General features: G+C 39.7%; 1 protein-coding gene across 2 annotated transcripts in view; it reads left to right on the forward strand.

Moving 5' to 3' along the window:
- The window catches only part of THRB (thyroid hormone receptor beta), a 236230-nt gene that overhangs the window by 12793 nt on the left and 200644 nt on the right, over window positions 1-22793 (forward strand). Inside the window, exon 2 of one of the 2 annotated variants that reach the window (XM_033930174.1) lies at window positions 6372-6447. The exons of the other annotated variant lie outside the window; for it this stretch is intronic. The gene's annotated coding sequence lies outside the window, so the exon portion shown is untranslated. The remainder of the gene's footprint in view (window positions 1-6371; window positions 6448-22793) is intronic. 2 annotated transcript variants of the gene reach the window in all.

Below are 22793 nucleotides of genomic sequence, written 5' to 3' on the forward strand. Positions count from 1 at the left end.
CTATATTACATTATATTAGTATTTATGGCTCGCTAATATGTCTCAGAAGGCATTCAATGTGATTTACAATTTAGAAGAACCTAGCTATATCTAGGGATTACATTATTTCATTAGGGTTCTTGACACAGTTAACTTGGTTTTTGTTTGTGTAGGTGTATGATTATGGCATATGGTTTAGAGAGAAGATTAGCTCTATCTAGTATTGTAGTCCTGATATTACAGGTTCTGATATGTGTGTCTCCAGGTTTGTAGGGAGCTTGGTCATCTGTGGAAATAGGAGAGGTGATTGTGTCTTGTTTGGTTTCTGGTGGTTGTAGCCTGTTGTTTGGGTGGGGGGGGGGTGGGGGGTGGCAGGAGTAAGGTATTTTCTACATAGATAGGTTTTTAGATCTTTATAAAAGTTTGGTAGGGGGTGGTGTTCCTTAATTGTGCTGATAAAGGATTCCACCATTTTGCAGCCAGGTATGGGAAGGTTGTAGAGTGAATAGTTTTGTATTTGACTGTTCTGGTATTTGGGAATCTTATTCTCATATGGTTGCTATGGTATTTATCTTTGTGTGGTATTTCAATTAAATTCAATATGTAGTCTGGTGTTTCACCATGGAAGATTAAAAAGATTAGTGTACATAGTTTAAAAATACATCTAGTCTTCAGTCCTTAACCCTACTCCCCACAGCTCACCAGCCTAGCCAACAGATTAACCGTTCCCCTAACTGTATCCATGACATCCTATTTGTCTGTCTTGTATGTTTAGATTGCAAACTCTTTCGAGCAGCGACTGTCTTCTTTGTGACTCTGTACAGTGCTGCTTATATCTGGTAGCACTATAGAAATAATTAATAATAGAATAGTAGTAGGTGATCAGTCCATTCCCGTGAACCAGGTTTTGCAGAAGTGTGATACATACAGCTTTCAGTACCTCCCCCCTTCATTTTTTTTCCTTCCTCAAGCAAACTGTGTAGAGGTGTTTCTGATCTGTTCTGCTTAGTTTTTCTTATTTTCAGATTTAAGTTCATTTTTTCTGAGGCTTTGGTGCCAAGAGACCCCAAGTTTGGGGATTCTTTGCCTGGGAATGATGCAAATTCCGTGCAGCCAGACTGCAGCTTGCAGGGCAAACCTTTGAGTGGACCAATAGGGCCTGCCTGCTGTGTGTTTCTTCAGGGATCGGGGTCTGTTCCCCTGGGAGCCAGCTTGCTTTCCGATTTTTTTTTCAATGGCTTGAGCGCAGGCTGTGAGCACCCTGAGTAAGAAACCTCAGGGTATCAGGAAGCTAGCTGTAAAATTTGTCCCCCCCCCCCATGGCACTTCGAGGTTCCATGGGAGTGGTGGTGTCAGACAGGATTAGAAGTCATTTTTGGAAGTTTCTGAGACAGAAAGTCCTTTCCATTTCTTCCAGCTGCAGAGAGAGCTGACGGACAGGTACTTTCACAGAACTGTAAGTACAGCCACATTAGTTCGGGAGGTGGGGGTGCATGGCGCGGCAGAGAAGAGTAGGGGGGTACATGGTGCAGCGATGCTGAGTGCCACCACCTTGAGCACTGACCTCCTTCACTACGCCACTGGTGGAAGGTTTCCTCCAATCAAACTTCCTCTAGTTGCTTGGGATCTTAAAGTTATTCATTCAACTTTGATGAAGCCTCCCTTTGAACCACTTGCATCTTGTCTCTCAAACATCTCATCTGGAAAGTAGATTTCTTAGTCTACATCCCATCTGCATGCCGAGTCAGTGAACTTTAAGTGCTTGTCTGAGATCCTCCTTATACAACATTCGTACTCATCCCAAGTTCCTCCTAAAAGTCATCTCTGGAATTTCTTTTTAACCAATCTATAGTTCTGCCTGTCTTCTTTCCATGACCAAATTCTCACCCTGAAGAGGCTGCTCTCCACTCATTGTACTGTAAATGTGCACTAGCTTACTACCCGGATCGAACCAGTCCTCACAGAACTTTCACTCTCAACTATTCCTGTTGTTTGATCTTAACAGATTTGTAACTCCTGTCACCAAGAGATCCACTGCCACATGGCTGGCAGACTGTATCATTTTATGCTATGCTCAGGCTGGGCTGGGCTGTCACTTGAAAGTCATGTCACCGCACTTAAAGTTAGAGCTATGGCAACCTCAGTAGCTTCTCTCCTTCCATTCTCATCGAGGGCATCTGTAAAGCAGCCATCTGGTCCTCAATTCATACTTTCACATCTCACTACTGTTTGGAAAAATCATTCCAGACGGGATAGTCGACCTGGCCAAACAGTTCTACAAAATTCAATTTAGATACCAATTACCCTCTAACCCTTTAGTTTTCAGCTAGGGAGTCCCACATGTGAGAATATACTGCCTGCTTGTCCTGGGATAAAGCACAGTTGCTGTTACAGTACTCCCCCAAAATTTGCAGGGGTTCCATTCCAGGAACCCCTGCAAATTTGGATTTGCCCAATACGTTTTTTTGTGGGGGAGACTGGAGAGGGCATCCGGAGCACTGACAAGTGAAGGAAGTCACTCACTGTATGCTTCGACCGCCTCTTTGACACGCAGCTCCTGATTGGTAAGGCCCGACTTTAGTGCAAGAAGAGGCAGTCGGAGCATACAGTGAGTGATTTTCTTCACTCGCTGGTGCTCCGGCTGCTCTCTCCTGCCTCTCCAGCTGTCCTCTTCTGGTTGGCGGTTGCAGTCGTAAAATACCGTGAATGACTGGGACCGCCAACTGCCAACCGCGAATGACCAGGGGAAAACTGTACTTGTAACAGGTGTTATCCAGGTACAACAGGCGTATATTCTCACGATCCTCCCATCTCCCCTAGTAGGCTTCTTAGTATTTTTACTAAACTGATGGTCCCGTGAGCTGACATTGAGCAGGAAGGCATTGGTGCATGTGTGGTATGGGCAGTCTTCAAAAGATTTGAAGTGACAGTACACTTTTTATACTATTCATCCCGGGCTCCGTGGATGACATTACCCCCATGAAAATATCTGGATGTTGTCCCTGGATAACACCTGTTACAGGTAAGTAACTGTGCTATCTCCGTGTAGGTACCTAGGTTCCATTATGTTAAGAGGTCTAAAGTGACAGTGAGAGTGATTAATGATGTGCAGCAATTTAAGAAGCTTTTAAAGACCTTTTTTTTTGTGGAAGTATTTTCTTTTAAGATATTAAAGGGTCTATAGTGAGAGGCCCCTACTCTCTGGAATTCACTGCTCAATTATTTGCGCAGTGAATCCGAAATAAAACAATTCAAATCAAAACTAAAAACTGGACTGGACTGGACAAAAGAAACAAATTTTTATCATTTTTTACCCTAGCCTATTGTTTTTTTCCTTTTTTGTTTTGCCTTTTCTTTCACAATTGTAGTTCTTCCCTTTCTTTCCTATTGTTTGAAGTAAGTCATAGAAACATAGAAACATAGAAATTGATGGCAGAAAAGGGCCTCAGCCCATCAAGTCTGCCCACACCAATGACCCACTCCCTGACTTTTATTCCCCTAGAGATCCCACGTGAATATCCCATTTTCTCTTAAAATCTGATACGTTGTTGGCCTCAATCACCTGCTGAGGTAGTTCGTTCCAATGATCGACTACCCTTTCGGTGAAGAAGTACTTCCTGGTATCACCATGAAATTTCCCTCCCCTGACTTTCAGCGAGTGCCCTCTGGTGACCGAGGGCCCTGTAAGACAGAAGATATCTTCTTTCACCTCTATACATCCCGTAATATACTTAAAGGTCTCAATCATGTCTCCCCTCTCTCTTCGTTCTTCCAGTGAGTACATCTGCAGTTTTTTTAGCCTTTCTTCGTACGTGAGTTCCCTGAGCCCCAAGACCATCCTGGTAGCCATTCGCTGAACCGACTCAATTCTCAACACATCTTTCTGGTAGTGCGGTCTCCAGAATTGAACACAATACTCCAGATGAGGTCTCACCATGGATCTGTACAGCGGCATTATGACTTCAGGTTTTCTGCTGACAAAACCCCTACGGATGCAGCCCATCATTTGTCTTGCCTTGGACGAAGCCTTCTCCATCTGATTGGCAGCCTTCATATCATCACTAATGATCACTCCTAAATCACGTTCTGCCGTGGTCTTGGACAAGGTTTCTCCATTTAGTATGTAAGTTCTGTGTGGATTTTTTTTACCTAGGTGCATCACTTTACATTTTTTAGCATTGAAGCTTAGCTGCCAAGTTGACGACCACTGTTCCAGCTGCCGTAGGTCCTGCGTCATAGTGTCAGGCACACTGCTTTTACCTACTATGTTGCATAGTTTGGCGTCGTCAGCAAACAGTGACGCTTTTCCTCTAAGCCCTTGGGTCATATCTCCTATGAATAAATTGAATAGAATCGGCCCTAAGACGAAGCCCTGTGGTACTCCACTCGTCACTGCTGACGTTTTGGAGGGGGTACCGTTTACCATCACCCTTTGAAGCCTACCGCTTAGCCAATCCCTAATCCATGTAGTGAGTGTATCCCCATAATCCCATAGATTTTAGTTTGTTCAACAGCCTGCGGTGTGGGACGCTATCAAAAGCTTTGCTTAAATCCAAATAAATCACGTCCAGGGACTCCCCGGCATCCAGATGACTAGTCATCCAGTCAAAGAAGTCAATCAGATTAGATTGGCAGGATCTTCCCCTGGTAAATCCGTGTTGGTGATATGTCTTATCATGTGTTTTACTAAGCCACTTTGGTTTTGTCTAGTTTCCCTGATTTTAATCTGTTATTATGTAAATTTTATATTGTACACCACTTAGAAACCTGATTAAGCGGTTTAAAATGTTTTTTTTAATAAACTTGAAACTTGCATGTTTTACTGTCATTTGATTATTATTTAATGTTAAATTATGTATTTTGGTACCTGCTTAGGTTTACGCTGGCAACAAGTTTTTAAAAATAAATAAATAAGATAGTGTAACCTGATATCAGCATGCCATAGAACTAGTACAAGTGCAGGTGCCTGAATGCAGCACGTATCATGTAAGTTACATGCGTAAGTAGGACTCCTACCCATGTCCCACCCATGTGTAAACTCTCATGCAAAAATGTGCTATGCAAGATAGTCACATATTTACAGAATAGTGCTCATATGTGCACAACCACAAATATATTTATTTATTTATATTCCACCCAAAAACTAAGGCCCTCTTTTACTAAGGTGCGCTAATCGATTTAGCGCACGCTAAACACTAATATGTGCATGGTAGTCTATGGACGCATTAGCGATTAGCACGCGCAAATCGGTTAACGCACCTTAGTAAAAGAGGGGTTAAGTGAATTACAATTTAAAAAAGCCAGATAAAGAGAAGAGCGACTAAAATGGTTAAGGGGCTGGAGGAGTTGTCATACAGTGAGAGATTAGAGAAACTGGGCCTCTTCTCCCTTGAAAAGAGGAGACTGAGAGGGGACATGATTGAAACATTCAAGATAATGAAGGGAATAGAATTAGTAGATAAAGACAGGTTGTTCACCCTCTCTAAGGTAGGGAGAACGAGAGGGCACTCTCTAAAGTTAAAAGGGGATAGATTCCGTAGAAACATCTGAAAACCTGGCTTTTCTCAAAAAATGTAAGTCTCCCTCCAACTTAGGAATCAAGGAAACTCTTATATCTTGGCATCCCAAGTCCTCTAAATTTTCTTCACACTTCTACCTCTAACCCTCTGTTGTAGTTCCTTCCTATTTCTCCTACTGTAAACCGCGTCGAGCTCTACGAACGTGGAGATGACGCGGTATACGTACCTAAGGATTAGATGAGATTAGATTAGAAACGTAAGGAAGTTCTTTTTCACCCAGAGAGTGTTGGAAAACTGGAATGCTCTTCCGGAGGCTGTCGTAGGGGAAAACACCTCCAGGGATTCAAGACAAAGTTAGACAAGTTCCTGCGGAACTAGAACATACGCAGGTAGGGCTGGTCTCAGTTAGGGCGCTGGTCTTTGACCTGGGGGCCACCGCAGGGGCATGATGGACCACTGGTCTGACCCAGCAGCGGCAATTCTTATGTTCTTATGTCATACCGCAATAATATATATCAGAACAAATAAGGAACATGCTGAATCACTGTGTTAATTTGCTTCATAAAATGGGATTTGCATATAATAGAGGTGACAGGCATGCAAATCTGCTTCATGCATATTCATTAGGGATCTGTTGAAAACCTGATTGGCTGGGAGCCTCCCAGGACAGGTTTAAGAACCACCCGATTTGTCATTAAAAATAGACTGATCTTTAAAAATATCTTAAACTGTACCAAGTTTGTGCATGAAATGTAAATATCAAGGCAGATGGTTCCAGAAGAGCGGAACTGCAACTGAAAAAAGCAGCTGCCCATGTGTTAGTATAGTGCATCTTACTCAACGTCACAGCATCTAAATATTTCATATCCACAGATCTCAGAGAGTGTGGTGGCTGGTACACTTTCAAAATTAGCAAAACATACCATGGAGTTGTTGCATAAATATGCATGTAAGTATTCTAAACATTTACCTGTGTAATTGGCAAATAAAGGCAAGTAAATATTAGCACCTGATTTATAGAATTGTCTTTCATGTATCTATTTCTTTTTTTTAAAGTAATTTTTATTGATAGTGGCACAATGTATAAAAGCTGGACATCCCGTGTGCAATACACTACCCCCTGCACATCCCCTGCGTTATATCTTTTATAGGTATTCAGGTTTTCTCAGCCGTCTTGTAATTTTAAGTTATTTTTCATAATTAGATTTTCCCTTCCCTGTATATAGTGCACACATTCACCCACCAAAAAGTATAATTTATTCTATCATGGTTCTTCCAATTACTTGTAATCAATTGAATGGCTATACCTGTTAGGATCATAAATAGACGAGTGGGTTTCACATGTAAAATTGTTCCACAAATTATAGCTTCATATGATAATGGAACATTTGAATCTAAAACTAGATTTATTTGTCCCCAGATTGACTTCCAAAATATTAATATAAACGGACAAAAATATAACAGATAATCCAAAGTCCCTATACCTACCAATATGACAATGCCAGCATCTATTAGACTTAGAACTATCTATTTTATTTAATCGAACTGGGGTCCAGAAAATCCTATGTAACAAAAATAACCATGTTTGTTTCATAGATGCTGACGCTGTACATTTCAATCTCCAAGTCCAAATTCGTGGCCAATGAGACACAGAAATATATTGTTTTATCTCGATGCTCCAGATGTCTCTAAGACTATTTTTTTGGCTTTTTATTCAAAAATCCAGAAATTAATTTGTACCACTGAGCAGCCTGATGTCCTACTAAATCAGTTTGGTAGCAAAGGATTTGCAGGCTAAAATATGTTTTAAAATTTTTCCATTCAGGGAACCCACTCTGAATAGCCTGCTTCAACTGCAACCACTTATATTGTGGAGACTTTAAAATTCCAAATGACTATTGCAGTTGTGAAAAATCAAGCAGATTTCCATTAGACATAACGTCATCTAATGTCCGAATACCTGCCTGCATACATTTCTTCCAAGCGATCCCAGCACCGCCTATTTGAATCTTGGAGTTTAACCATAAGGACTGCAAAGTAGACTTCATTATGGGAACATCTGTTAATTTATCAATAAATTTAATTGTTTTACATGTGTCCAATAAAATCACATTGTCCTTAGCGTAACTAGGTATTTAAATGTTTAATATATGAGACAGTCTCATCGGGGACATGATTTTCCACTCAAGATATAACCAGTCTGGGTAATGTTCTAAGAGTTCAGGGAGGATCCAATACATACCTTGACACATTATATAGGCTTGATGATACCTATAAAAATTGGGAAAATTTATCCCACCCTCCGCAATTGGTTTTGTAGAGATACTAAATCAATTCTTGCTTTTTTTCCCTAGCCAAATAAATTTTGTCAGAATAACATTTAACTTTTTGTAAAAGGACCCTTGAAAATAAATTGGTAACATACCCAGTTGGTAACAAATTACCGGCAAGATCATCATTTTGACCGTTTGAACTCTCCCCCACCAAGACAAATGTAAAGGGTTCCATCGCTCACACATCTCTGTGACCTTTAATAATAATGATTTTTCATTTATTTTCATCGTTTCTTCCAAGGTATTTTTAATCCATATACCTAAATATTTAATTCCATCTTCTTTCCAAATAAAAGGAAACTCATCAAATAATCCTTTTGTACAATGTACATTCAATGGAAGAACTGATTTTCTCCAGTTTATTTTGTAACCAGAGAATTTTCCAAATTTGTTAGTCAGATCCAGTAAAGTGTAGGGTGATCCAGTAGAGTGTAGGGGTTTTAATGAGGTATTTAATAAAATTTGGAGCCCATTGACCAAATTTGTAAAAACATAATAATGTATTTTCATCATATCTTTCCTTTGGTTTATTTATCTTTACACATCCGTGGGGGGGGGGGTGCGCGGGGTTGGAGGGAGGGGAGTAAATATTGATAGTGATATTTGGGTAACTTTATTTTTCATTTGTATTATATATTAGGTTATATTGTGCTATTATTATATGCAAGAAAATGAAATTATTGAATGATATTTATGTTACCTGTACAGATATTAGAGTAATGTGTGTTCTTTCATTTGTATGACACTGTTTTTGATTAAAAATCAATAAAGAATTTAAAAAAAAAAAGATTTTCCCTTCCCTGTTGTTTTTACCTTTCATGTTTTTCTGTCCTATAACTAATGTAGTTCCTACCCTTTTCCCCGTTTTTCTGTCCTTCTGTCTGTCTGTTTGTGGCTAGATTTTTAATATGTCTGTTATTATAATTGTCTGATATAATATTGTCTGTTATTATATTGTGTATAATCTTATTTTTTTTAAAGTCTTTGTATGTCGCTTAGTTTAATCAAATTTTAAATAAAACTTGAAACTTCAAGTGGCTCCGCTGACTGACATTTGCAATGAGTCTCTAGAGTTGGGAGTGGTACCGGAGGACTGGGGAAGGGCTAATGTAGTCCTTCTGCACAAAAATGGAAGTAAGGAAGAAGTTACAGGCCAGTAAGTCTGACTTCTGTGATAAGAAAATACTTTTAAAACAGAATGGTCAAGTTTCTGGAAACCTGTGGATTACAGGGCCGGATGCAACATGGATTCACTAAAAGTAGATCTTGTCAGACAAATCTGATCAATTTCTCTGACTGGGTGACCAGAGAATTGGATAGAGGCAATGCGCTAGATGTGGTATATTTAGATTTTCAGGTTTATTTAAAATTTGATATACCGCCTTATCAAAATTCAAAGCAGTTTTACATAATATATAAAAACAGGGTATAATAAGAACGTACATTCAAAACAAATAGCAAACAATGGTTCAAACAATCAGACACACTGACAAACATTGACTTACTGATACAGGATGGAAAAGAGGAGAAATACAATATAAAGAGAAAGAGAGGGGAAGAGGGGAAAACAAAACAAAAGGAAGGGGAACAAAATATAAATAGCCTAAAATAATGTAAATTAGGCTAAAATGATTGTAATTGGCAAGGAACATATTTCCAATGCCGTCATTAAAAGGACTATTATACATCATATGCATCTTTAAAAAGGAAAGCCTTCAAGTTACTTTTAAATTTGTCAAGGGATATAATTTCTCTTATATAATTTGGTGCTGAATTCCAGATGGTAGGGGCCGTAACAGAAAAGATGCTAGTGCGCATAGTGTTAATGTATCTTAAAGAGGGGATGGATAGCAAGTTTTGATTAGATGAACGCAATGTACGATGGGGGGTATGAGGGATTAATAGCCTGTTAATAAAATCAGGCTGGCCAGAAGTTTTAGTCTTGTAAGTCAGCAACATTATTTTGTAGGTAATTTGATGATCTATAGGAAGCCAGTGAGATTTGATCAAAAGAGGTGTAACATGATCGTATTTACGTGCTTTTGAAATAATTTTTATGGCAGTATTTTGAATGATTTGAAGACGTTTTATTTTTTTCTTAGTGATTCCTTTGTATAGTGAATTGCTATAATCCAAGCATGAAATAATGAGCGAATGAATAAGGATATTTAATGATAATTGATCTAATAGAGTGGCAAGAGATCTGATCATTCGAAGACAGTAGAAGCATTTCTTAACTACTGAGCTTATTTGTTCATGAAAAGAGAGTTTTCCGTTGAAAGTAACACCAAGAAGTTTAACAGAGACTGATAAATCCAATGATAAATCCAATGAAATAAGTAGGACTGATTTGTGATGATCTAGTTGGTAAATGATGTTAGTGGTCAAACCCTATCAAGGATAATTTGGTTGAATGGTGTTTATGGAAACCTGTCTGATTAGGGTGGAGGACATTTGTTTGTTCAATAAAATCAGAAAGTTGGTTGAAGACAATTTTTTCTGTAAGTTTAGCCAAAAATGGAATATTGGAAATAGGACGGTATTTAGAAATCTCTGCTGTGCTGACCTTGTTGTCTTTAATTATAGGAAAGACGATTGCTTCTTTCCATTGTTTAGAAACGGTATTAGTAGTAAGGCTAGTTTTGATAAGATTGAGTATTTGCAGGCCAAATATTAAAAAGTAGCACTTGAGAATATGAGAGGGAATGACTTCAGCAGAGGAACCCTTTGATGGTTTGTTGTATCTCTAATAATGAGGGAATCCTGAACTTAGAACATTTTGAACTCAGTGTATTTGATAATTTGTGGTTTAAAGAAAATAAAGTGTCAATATTTGAATGAGCTGAAGTCTGAAAGGATGATCTAATTTTTAAAATTTTCCCTAAGAAGAAATTGGCCAAAGATAGGGCTGATGGTAACTGAGAGACATCAGGTTTGTCGTGTCGTTTTGTAGTCAGAGAACAGACAATCTTGAAAAGTGTTGCTGTGTTTTTAGCCATAGATATTTTTTTAGGGTAATAATTGGATTTTGCCTGAATTATTTTAGTTTTATAGAAAATTGTATGTTCCTTGTAAAGGTTGAAGTTTTTTAAAGATTTGTCTCATCTCCATCGCCTTTCCAAAGATCGCAATTGTTTTTTAATTAGTTTGAGTTCAGAGGAAAACCATGGATTATTTTGTTTCCGTTAAGATATGTAGTGAAATTGAACTGGAGCAAGCTCATCTAATAGTTTCAATATTGAAGTATGCCAAGCGGATATTGTCTCTTCCATGTTAATTAATTCTACCAATACATTACATCCCAATCAAACAGGCTTCAGGAAACATCACAATACAGAGTATTCCTTAATTGGGCTCACTACCAACATCATATATAACCTTGATCACCACAACTCGGTAATTTTATTTTCTCTTGATCTTTCAGCTGCATTCGACACAATTGACCATTCTCTTCTTCTTGACAGACTTCAATCTATAGGCGTTAGCAATCTAGCCTTGCAATGGTTTACCTCTTTTCTCTCTAACCGTACTTCTATGGTACGCTTTAATAATACAATTTCAAAACCTTTTTCCCAAAACTATGGTATTCCCCAGGGCTCAATTTTGTCTCCTCTCTTATTTAATATTTTTTTAGCTCCCTTACTAAACCTAAGTCAATCCATAGGTTTTACCACCTATGCTTACGCAGATGACATCCAGTTGACTCATGCATTCAACCCGGAAAATCCAAATGACATAATTCAAATTAACCAAAAATTAGAACAAATTAAAAGTTGGCTAGCACAAAATAAACTTGCACTAAATGTATCCAAGACAAGGGCTTTATTTTTTCCTTCAAAACAAGACCTAAAGCTCTCAATCCCTTTTTCGATCAACAACACACCAATTGAATTAGCAACTTCACTCAAGATTTTAGGCGTAATCATCGATAGTAAATTTTCTTACCAAGAACATATTAACAATACAGTTAAAAATTGTTTTTACCGCTTGCGTCTAATACGTTCAATGTCTAAGTACTTAGAGCCAAAATCAGTAAATATTTTAGTCCACTCACTCATAATATCCAAATTAGACTACTGTAATTCCTTATTATTAAACATAACAAACAAGGAACAAAGACGTTTACAAATAATTCAAAACACCGCCATAAAATTAATACATCATGGAAAGAAATACGATCACGTGACTCCATATCTGATGAAATCTCATTGGCTACCCATTAATCAAAGAATAATATATAAAATAGCATTATTAGTCTTTAAAACAACAACTACAAACGAACCTCAGTTTATTAACCGCTTATTAATCCCACACTTCTCAAATCGCTCTCTCCGGTCTAATAGTCAGGAGTTACTTATGGTCCCATCATTGAAAATAATAGGAACTAGGCGACACGATATTTTTTCAGTCAAAGCCCCGCTTATCTGGAATTCTCTCCCTTTATACATTAGAAATATTAAAGATCTCACTTTATTCAAAACTAATCTAAAAACATTTCTGTTTAAAGCTTCCTTTAACCCTTAAATAGGAATCATCTTTCATTAATTTAAAATATCATAAATTTCGAAAACTTTCTACCTTCAGGTACCCCAACCCCAATGTTCTATCCTACCCTATCCAATTCTCTTCGCCTATCTATGAGGAAACAACAATATTGTAACTTTTTATCCCTCATGTTTTTCCCAACCACTCCAGTAGTGTCTGTTTTGTTAAGTGGTCACGAATATGTTTTTTTTAATTCACAAAAATGATCTCAACTGTTTTTACCCCAATATTTATTGTAATGTTATTCGCTTAGAATTCTTAAGCGAACCATTAAATTTAAATAAACTTGAAACTTGAGAGGGATCAAGACTAAAACTAAAGGATGCTGCAATGGAAGAAGAGTCTAAATTAAAATAATCCCAAAAACTAATTAACTTTGGATCTTGTTGTTGTTTGTTTTTGGTCGCCAAGAATAAGAGAACTTAATTAAAAAATGATCTGACCAGGGGACATGGTGAAGTCCTTTTAAAGAAACTGAGGATATACTGATGAGGGGACCAATATCATATCCAAAGTGTGGCCTGCTCGGTGGATTACATTAGACATGAGTGGTGAAAGATCAAGGTATTTTAAAAGGGTTAAGAGTTCTCGGGAGAAATGACATTTTATGTTTTCAAAATGTAGGTTAAAATCACCTAGTATGAGGGGATTATCTGTAGAAGTGCTAAAGTCATAGATCAAGGATTGAACAGTAGAACAAGAATCTTGAGTGATAGGGGGCGGGAGATAAAGTAGTAGACAGTCAAATGTGGTATCCATTTTTAGTTTGAATTGGATTAATTCAATGTGGCAATTGTTAGAAGAAAATTGTAAATCAAAGACTAGATCTTGGCGGTGCACAATAGCTACACCACCACCTCTTCGACCTGATCGATGAAAGAAATGATAAGAGAAATCAGGCGGGCATATAAATTTTAGATAGGCTTCTTAGCCATCAGATAGCCAAGTCTCGATGATACACAGTAAGTCATAGAAACATAGAGTATGATGGCAGAAAAGGGTCGTCGGCCCAACAAGTCTGCCCACTCGAAGAACCCTCCCTCAACAAGAACCCTCCCTCTAAGAATTGCCCGGAGCGAACCCACTCCAAGAACCCTTCCTCAACAAGAACCCTCTTTTTTAAGCATTTCCCCGGAGTGAACCTACATGTTTATCCCATTGTCCCTTGAAGTCAAGTGTGTTATTGGCCTCATCAACCTGATGTGGAAGACCATGCCATCGATCAACCATTCTTTCGGTGAAGAAGTATTTCCTGATATCACCATGAAATCTCCCACCCTTGAGTTTGAGCGGATGCCCTCTGGTTCCCGTGGGCCCCGTAAGGAAGAAGATATCTTCGTCCACCTCAATACGGCCCGTAAGATATTTGAATGTCTCTATCATGTCATCCCTTTCTCTGCGTTCTTCGAGAGAATATAACTGCAGCCTGCTTAGACGTTCTTCATATGGGAGATCCTTAAGGCCTGAGACCATCTTAGTGGCTATACGCTGAACCGACTCCATTCTCTTCACATCTTTTTGATAATGTGGCCTCCAAAACTGAACACAGTACTCCAGATGAGGTCTCACCATCGATCTGTACAACGGCATTATGACTTCAGGCTTAAGGCTGATAAAACTTCTCCGGATGCAACTTAGCATTTGTCTAGCCTTGGCTGAAGATTTCTCCACCTTATTGGTAGTTTTCATATCTTCACTAATGATTACACCCAGGTCTCGTTCTGCGATGGTTCTTGTTAAGTTTTCATCATTCAGGGTATATGTTCTGCAGGGGTTATTGCTACCAAGGTGCATTACCTTACACTTTTTGGCATTAAAACTCAGTTGCCAGGTATTAGACCATTGTTCCAGTAAAATTAGGTCCTGCCTCATAGTGTCTGGCACGGTTGCGCAGTTGGGCTTGGTTGCGCTGCCCACAATGTTGCATAGTTTAGCGTCATCTGCAAATAATGCAATTTTATCTTGAAGTCCCTGAGTTAGATCCCTTACAAAGATATTAAATAGTATCGGACTCAAAACCGAGCCCTGTGGCACTCCACTGGTTACTTCCGACATTTCCGAGGGAGTACCATTTACTACCACCCTCTGAAGTCTGCCACTAAGCCAGTCTTTAACCCATGCAGTCAATAAATCTCCCAAACCCATCATATTCATCTTGTTTAATAACCTACGGTGTGGGACACTATCAAAAGCCTTACTGAAGTCTAAATACACGATATCCAGGGATTGTCCCCCATCTAGTTGTTTCGTTACCCAGTCAAAGAAGCTTATCAGATTGGTTTGACAAGACCTTCCCTTTGTAAATCCTTGCTGGTGGAGATCCCTCAGTCTTTCATTGTCCAGAAACGTATCCAATCTGTTTTTAATCAACATTTCCATATGTTTACACACTATTGATGTGAGACTCACCAGTCTGTAATTTTCAGCCTGCAACCTGCTTCTCTTTTTGTGAAGCGGAATGACGTTAGCAGTTTTCTAGTTCAAGGGGACTTTTCCCTTGCTTAGGGAAAGATTGAAAAGCGCGGCTAACAGTTCCGCCAGGGCATCTCTTAATTCCCGAAGTACTCTGGGGTGTAGATTATCCAGCCCCATGGCTTTGTTTACTTTTAGCTTCATTAGTTTGTGATAGACGTTGCTCTCGGTGAATTCAAAATCTCGGAATGGGTCCTCCGAACACCCTCTTGTCTGTAGCTGCAGTTCAAATCCCGGCACCTCACGGGTAAAGACCGAGCAGAAGTAGCTGTTGAGTAGTTCGGCTTTATCTGAGTCCGAGTCTACAAAGTTACCGTCAGGTTTCCTTAGGCGCACAATCCTATCTGTGTTCTTTCTTCTGTCGCTAACATATTTGAAAAAGGATTTATCCCCTTTTTTAGCCTGCCTAGCTATATTTTCTTACATCCGGAGTTTGGCATCCCTGACTGCTGTTTTAACAGTTCTGGATTTTACCAGATAGGTTTCTTTGGCTTCTGGTCGTTTTGATTGTTTGTAGGATAAAAATGCTTTTTTCTTTTGCTTTACTAGTTCAGAGATCTCCTTGGAGAACCATTGGGGTCTATTATTTCTCCGTCATTTACTCGCGGTTTTTATGTAGAGTTTGGTTGCTTCTTGCAGGGTGGATTTCAGGGTTGACCATAGTACCTCCACACTGTCTGTCAGGCCCTGATTTTGCAGTGCCTCATAGACAAAATCTCCCATGCTCTGGAAGTTAGTTCCCTTAAAATTTAGAACCTTGGGGGGCGCTGCTGAGCCCGTGGAGAATGGCGGCGTAGCGGACAAGCTCCTGCACCTCATTGTAAAAAAAATCGCAGAATCGCTACTTCTCTCGCTAGCTGCACTAAAGCTGAGCAGCTTAAATTATATTTAAACTTTGCCTGGCACTATTTAACGGCTTCCGGGAGCGGGATGGCCGACAAGAAAGTCAATAAGCGCCACAAACCTGAGCCGGTCTCACCGTCCAAGGCCCTGCTCCCTTCCTCTGAAGCTGACTCCACGAAAGAGGTACTGGCCAAACTTAGGGCGGTAAAAGAACTGGTGTCCGATATGAAGCAAACGACTGAAGAAATTAATGAAAAATTGTCAAGCATGTCTGCAGATTTTATGCAGCTACAAACGAGGGTGTCAGAGCTGGAGGGAAAGTCGGAGTCCACCATTAAAAACGTGGCTGACATGCGGGGGCAAGTTGCCCGTATCTCCATGCTTGAAAGAGACCTGGAGGAGAGCAACGATCGCTCTCGTCGCTCTAACATTCGGCTGTTGGGAATATCTGAAGGTACACATGATAAAGATTTGATTAAATATCTAGAAAATTTGATTCCCAAACTACTAGATATCACATTCGACAGAGATTTTGAAATTGAGCGTGCCCATCGTGTCCCGGCAGCCCGCAACACCAACGGTAGATACCCGAGACCGATAGTGCTGAAAGTACTCCGATATCAACATGTGTTAGATATTATGCAACGGGCTAAAATAAGATCTCCGGTTAAACACGAGGGCGCCACCATTTTGTTCCTTCCTGATCTCAGCAAAACCACAGCTGCTCGGCGCAAACAGTTGCTTTCCTACAGGCCTCAACTTAAACAACTGAATGCAAAGTTCGGCATGCTTTACCCAGCTCGCCTGAGGGTGACACTGAACAACCAGACTAAAGATTACACCAAGCCTGAAGATCTGGCTGCGTTTATTGACAGCAGGCACCCACTCCTATCCACCAGGTCTGAAGGGTTGGACAGCCTCTGTCTCTAAGTATTCATAGCCATGAAAGTTATAATATTGTTTATACCAATTTAGACACATATCTGCAGTATGTTCATTGATTATTGTTATATCAGTGCGATTCTGCTTATCTATCATGTTTATTAACTGTTCTTGAGGTGCTTGGGTTTTCCGCATGCTGACTGCTGTTCTTTGCTCTCCTGCTGCACCCACAATGTTTAGCATACAGTGTGATTTTAGATCACTTCTTTTTACACATGGTGTTTTCCTGATTCTACTTATTTCTAAGTTGCATATACTGTGTTGCCAGTGTTTTTTTTGGTGCTTTGCAAATAATGTACATTCCTATGGCTTATTTGATGTATGTCTCTAATACTGTATGCCTCAGACATGTCACAATCTATGTCCCTTAATATCGTCTCTTTGAATACTAAAGGGCTCAACAATAAAGTGAAACTTCAAAAAACAATGGACTATCTAGAACAATTGAAACCCGATGTCATCATGCTCCAAGAAACTCACCTAGATGAACAAGCTTCTGAAAAGCTTCAACCGGCTTGGGCTCTACCACCATTTTATTCACCTGCTATAAACAAGAAAGCTGGGGTGATCACCCTTCTGAGGAAGAGAAGTGAATTCTCGGTCATATCATCCTCAAAGGACACTAATGGAAGATGGGTCAAGGTAACATTTAGCTGTAACGCACAAAGATATACCCTACTCAATATTTACGGGCCCAATTTAGATGTTCCAGATTTCTTCCATGCCATTACAACTTCTGTCCTGCAGGATGATGATTCTCAATTAATCATGGGAGGAGATTTCAATATGGTGCTGGACGGTACTAAAGACAGAAAATCGAGCTTTACTTACAGGAAACCCAAAGCATGGTTTGCGTTACAGAACCTCATTACCACTCTTCATCTACAGGACATTTGGAGAATCACACACCCAGAGGATGAAGCCTTTACCTTCTTTTCTCATCCACATTTGTCGTATTCCCATATTGACTTTTTTCTAGTGAGCAACACGTTACATTCATCCATTACCAATACAGCTATCTTGCCCATTATAATCTCGGATCATGGAGTCATTACAATGAGTATGTCTCTTACCTCTCCACAACTTCCCCGGAAACAATGGAGATTTAATTCCGCTCTACTTCAAGATTCCTCTTTCACAGAACATATTCGAAATAAGATAAAAGAATATTTCAGTTTTAATACCCCGGAGCAAACCTCTTGGTGTTGCTGGTGGGATGCTTTTAAGGCTACCATCAGGGGCTCCATTATTGCATATACCGCTAACATGCATAAAATTAGGAAGCAGGAAACGGATAGGATGGAATCGGAAATAAAAAGACTGGAGTCTCTCCATCAACAGACACCGCTGCACATCAACATTCTAAGACAGCTTTCCAAGTGTCGTTTTCAATATAATGCCTCATTAAGTCATCAAGCTTCTCAATCCATACTACAGCATTCTGCTACTTATTTTTCAGGTAACAACAAAGCGGGTAGATTGCTAGCAACCTATCTGAAGAAGAAATCAGACAAAACGACCATTGCCAATATTCAATTGGACGATGGCAATGTACTCACTGACCCACATGAAATTTCAAATGCTTTCATGGAATATTATCGTACGTTGTATACTACGCAACAAGATGGAGAGCTTCTGGATTCGTCTTTCTTGGATGAGCTTCCACATGCGATGCTGTCTGATGTGGATAATTGCAGTCTCTCGCGTCCTTTCACACTGGATGAACTGTCGCTTACAATCCACGATATGGCATGCAACAAATCTCCTTGACCCGATGGACTGCCAGTGGAATTCTACAAAGCATTCCAGGACGTTATACTTCCTCACTTTATGGCCTTTCTGGACCAGGTTGTAACATCAGGAGAGGTTGAGGGTACCTTTACAGAAGCGACCATAATTGTGTTACCAAAATCTGGTAAAGACCCGAAATTAATTGCCAATTATAGACCACTGTCACTCATAAATGTGGACGCAAAAATATTTGCTAAACTACTATCCACTAGAATACAGTCAGTCATTTCCAAACTCATACTGAAGGATCAATGTGGGTTTATCACTGGCAGGTACTCCGAGGACAACACCCGTATCTTCACTCATGTTATTCATCATGCTCAATCGCGAACTCAGGATCTGATAGCTGTTGGAATTGATGCTGAAAAGGCATTCGATAGAATAGAGTGGCCTTTCCTGTTTCGAACCTTATCCTGGTTTGGATTCTCCGAGGAATTTATACGTTTAGTGAGGGTCTTGTACTCATCACCCTCCACTAGAACGTCAATCAATGGTTCCCTCTCTCAAACATTTCACCCATCTAGGGGTACTAGACAGGGGTGTCCTCTGTCGCCCCTGTTGTTCAATCTGGCCCTGGAACCTCTCATAACCTCTCATAATAACAACCCAGATATTCATGGCTTCAACCTTGGTAACAGGGAAATAAAGGTTTCTGCGTATGCAGATGACATCCTACTCTATATTACATCTTCATCTTTCCCTACCATGCTGTCTGTTATAAAATCATATGCTTCTATCTCTGGATATAAATTGAATACAGCTAAAACGGAAGTCATGCCTATCAACTGTCCTAGTGTGGAAAGTGAGATTACTACATATGGGGTACAATGGTCCAGGTCTTGTATGAAATACCTGGGTGTGTTATTCGGTCCTACGATTGAAGAAACTACTCAGCTCAATGTAAATTATCTACTGGATCTCACTAAAAACATCACGAGTTGCTGGTCCCCGCTAAATCTGTCGTGGTGGGGTTGCTTGGAAACGATTAGAATGATGATACAACCAAAAATCAATTATGTACTGAATATGCTTCCTTTTCATTTACCATCTTCATTTTACAAAGCTCTTGATACTATACTTTCTAAATTCTTATGGAACAAGAAGCAACCACATGTCGCTTTACTTAAATTGAAAGCATGCCGCGAGGACGGCGGAGCTGGATTTCCAGACTTTCTAAGATACCATAATGCCTTCTTGTTACATCATTGGTTTCATACATATAATGTCACTAGAAATGAAGAAGAACCGGCCTGGCTTCAAGTTGAACGCACCCTGTATGGAGAATCCCGTTTGTCTCTTTTGCCCGGATCACTCTTGACTCAGGTAGAAAAATCTGACCCAGTCCTCTCCTCCTATATGAAAGCTCTTCATATGGCAGAATCCTCTTTATCGATCAAGTGGGTTGACTCTAGCCTGATACCATTATGGAAAAATGATTTGTTTAGAATCCAGAATTCCACCATATCATGGAGCATCTGGCAGGGATGTGGTATTTGGACTGTTCAGGACTTGATAGACGGAGACTCATGGATGTCTTTTGACAACTTGATGCTCAAATGGAACTTACCAAAGACACAAAGATATCAATGGTTACAATTACTCCACTGTATGCGGAAAGCTCTGCCTAATGTTCTCACCTCCCCGGCCACTCCAAGTTTATATGAGTTGCTGCAAACAATCTCCGTGCGGTCTAACAGAGCTTCCACTTGGTACAGAACCATCTTATATCCTGACTGCAGACCTGCTGCTGTTACTGAAAGTAAATGGAATGCTGAACTGCACCTCCCTTCAGATGCCATTGACTGGCCCATGGTTTGGTCCATGTTATTCAAATCTATACGCTCTGCTTCAATGTTACAATCCATGTTCTTTCTTATGCACAGGGCTGTTTGGACTCCCATTTTATCTCACAAAATTGACCCATCTACCCCTCCCACTTGTTGGTCTTGTGGTCAACACACAGGTTCTATTGAACATATGTTATACTCTTGCTCTCACCTCACCGTCTATTGGACTAGAGTATGGGAGACAATTTGTGAAATCCTACATATCTCTGAGCCACTGTCGTTCCGGATTATCATTCTTCTGGAGAAAGGGTTACAGTCCTCCCTGGTTGCTCCTGAGGGTAGATTACTGATCATTATGTTAGTAACAGCAATTCAGACTGTGCTTCACTCTTGGAAAGATTTAACACAGGTAGAGTTTCACACTTGGTGGAACTCCGTATGTAAATTGAACAAATATGAAAAATTGTTGGCTGAAAGAGCTGGTTTTCCTTCCAAATATAGGGTTATTTGGGCGCCTTTGGTTAAATATTGTGACACTTAATATGTCTGCTTACTTCTCCTATGACTGATAATATCCCAGTTCTATACATTTTGACTATACAAAACGCTTATTGGATTAATACAATGCTATGTTTGTATTTTCTCCTTTTTACTCGTTGGTTCCAGTATGCTCTTTCAGTGTCTATTACACCATGCTGTATAAGTGTATCATGCTTACATATTGTTATGTTTGTTTGTACTTACTATAAAACTTTCAATAAAAATATTGAAAAAGAAAATTTAGAACCTTTGTTGATGTATTTGACCTAGTAACTCCCTTCCTGAGGTGAAACCACACCATGTTGTGGTCACTGGAGGCCAAAGCATCTCCTTCTGAAACTTCTGTGACACTGTCTCCATTAGTGAGTATTAGGTCCAGAATCACCTGATCCCTGGTGGGGATGATACTTGGTTTTAATAGACGTTGAATTAATTAAACCAAAATTAAAGGTGCTAATTTGAGCTGTATTAGGAAGGGTTGTATTTGTTTCTTTATTATGAATCTGGATGAGGTTGGATAATGACAAATCAAGCTGGCTGGATGTACTAATAGTTGCAGTGCGTCTTCCCCAAAGCAAAGGGATCTTAGGAGTGAGATTGGCCATGTTGACATGAGTATGATTGAAGAGTGCAGGGAGACAACTAGTTTGTAATGATTGAAAATTCCTAGGAAGATAAGCAAGGTTAAATAAGGGGAACAGGGCAAAAAGTAGCTGAAAAGAAGTAAGAAAAAATATCAAATATTGAATGGCAAGGAAATGATGGGTCCTTGGCGTGAAATCAGTAGAAGACAACCTGCAAAGAATAACACAAATAGCTGTAATAATAATTTAGTGGAACAGAAATCAGGATAGAAAAAAGAAGGATGGACAAACAGCAAAACGGTTAACTTACAGAGATGAAAAGGAACCAGGCAGCCAAAAGATTAAATTAACACAAGCAGAGTGAAAACTAAACAGTTAAATAAAAACTTTTCTGAATGGGTGGGTGAAAGTTGATTTTGTTGAGCCTTTAACAGTGTTCCACACAGACATCTAATAAACTGAGTGACCTCGGGATGGGTCCCAAAGTGCCGGGCTGGGTCAAGAACTGGTTGAGTGGAAAGCAACAGAGGGTAGTGATCAATGGAGATCGCTTTGAGGAAAGGGATGTTACCAGTGGTGTGCCTCAAGCTTCTGTTCTTGGGCCTGTTCTTTTTGACATTTTTATAAATAATATTGCTGAAGGGTTGTTGGGTAAGATTTGCCTCCTTGCGGATGATACCAAAATCTGCAATAGAGTAGACATGCTGTATGGTGTGAATAACATGAAGAAAGACCTGATAAAGTTTGAAGAATGGTCACCAAGCACACCTCCCTTCTGAGTGAAGGTGGCATTCTGCTTTTCAAAGCAATAGCTTTGGGAGTCGTCAGCCTCGGTGGCGTCTTTTGTCTCTCACACTTATTTTTCTAAACTATGCACTTTAGAGTCTGAGGCGGTCAAGCCTCCTCCACAACCTTTGTTATCTGGCATGGATTCTGTGGCTGATGCCCTGCTTGATATGGTATTATAGTTGTAAAACTGGAATTACAAGCATACTAATCTGGTTCACCTAAAATATGTCCATAATATGTTCCTCTCCAAATTGCTTTTATATTTGTAGAAAGTGGCTTTCTGAGATTTCTGTTTACATGTACAGGCAGTCCCCGGGTTAAGAACGAGTTACGTTTTTAAAGCTGTTCTTGTCGGATTTGTATGTAACTCAGAACTTGTAGATTTTAAGATTCTTGCTGCTTACCTCCGCTCCCAGCTGACAAAAGGGTCAACTGTCCCTACCAGTGTTCTCTCTAAGGTCCAGCATGCACAACCACACACTGTTCTTAATGTAGCCATGCATCATTCCTGAATCTGCTACAAGAGAAGTATAGGAGTCTATGCCACTGAAAATACTACTTAGTGAAATCAAATGAAGCCGCAACCACGTTCTTAAGTACAAGTCGTACATAAGTCGGGCATCTGTAACTCGAGGACTGCCTATATAGGGCTTTTACGCATGTAAATAC

The sequence above is a fragment of the Geotrypetes seraphini genome, chromosome 2 (genome assembly GCF_902459505.1).
Source record: "Geotrypetes seraphini chromosome 2, aGeoSer1.1, whole genome shotgun sequence".
In the NCBI taxonomy this organism is placed as follows: Eukaryota; Metazoa; Chordata; class Amphibia; order Gymnophiona; family Dermophiidae; genus Geotrypetes; species Geotrypetes seraphini.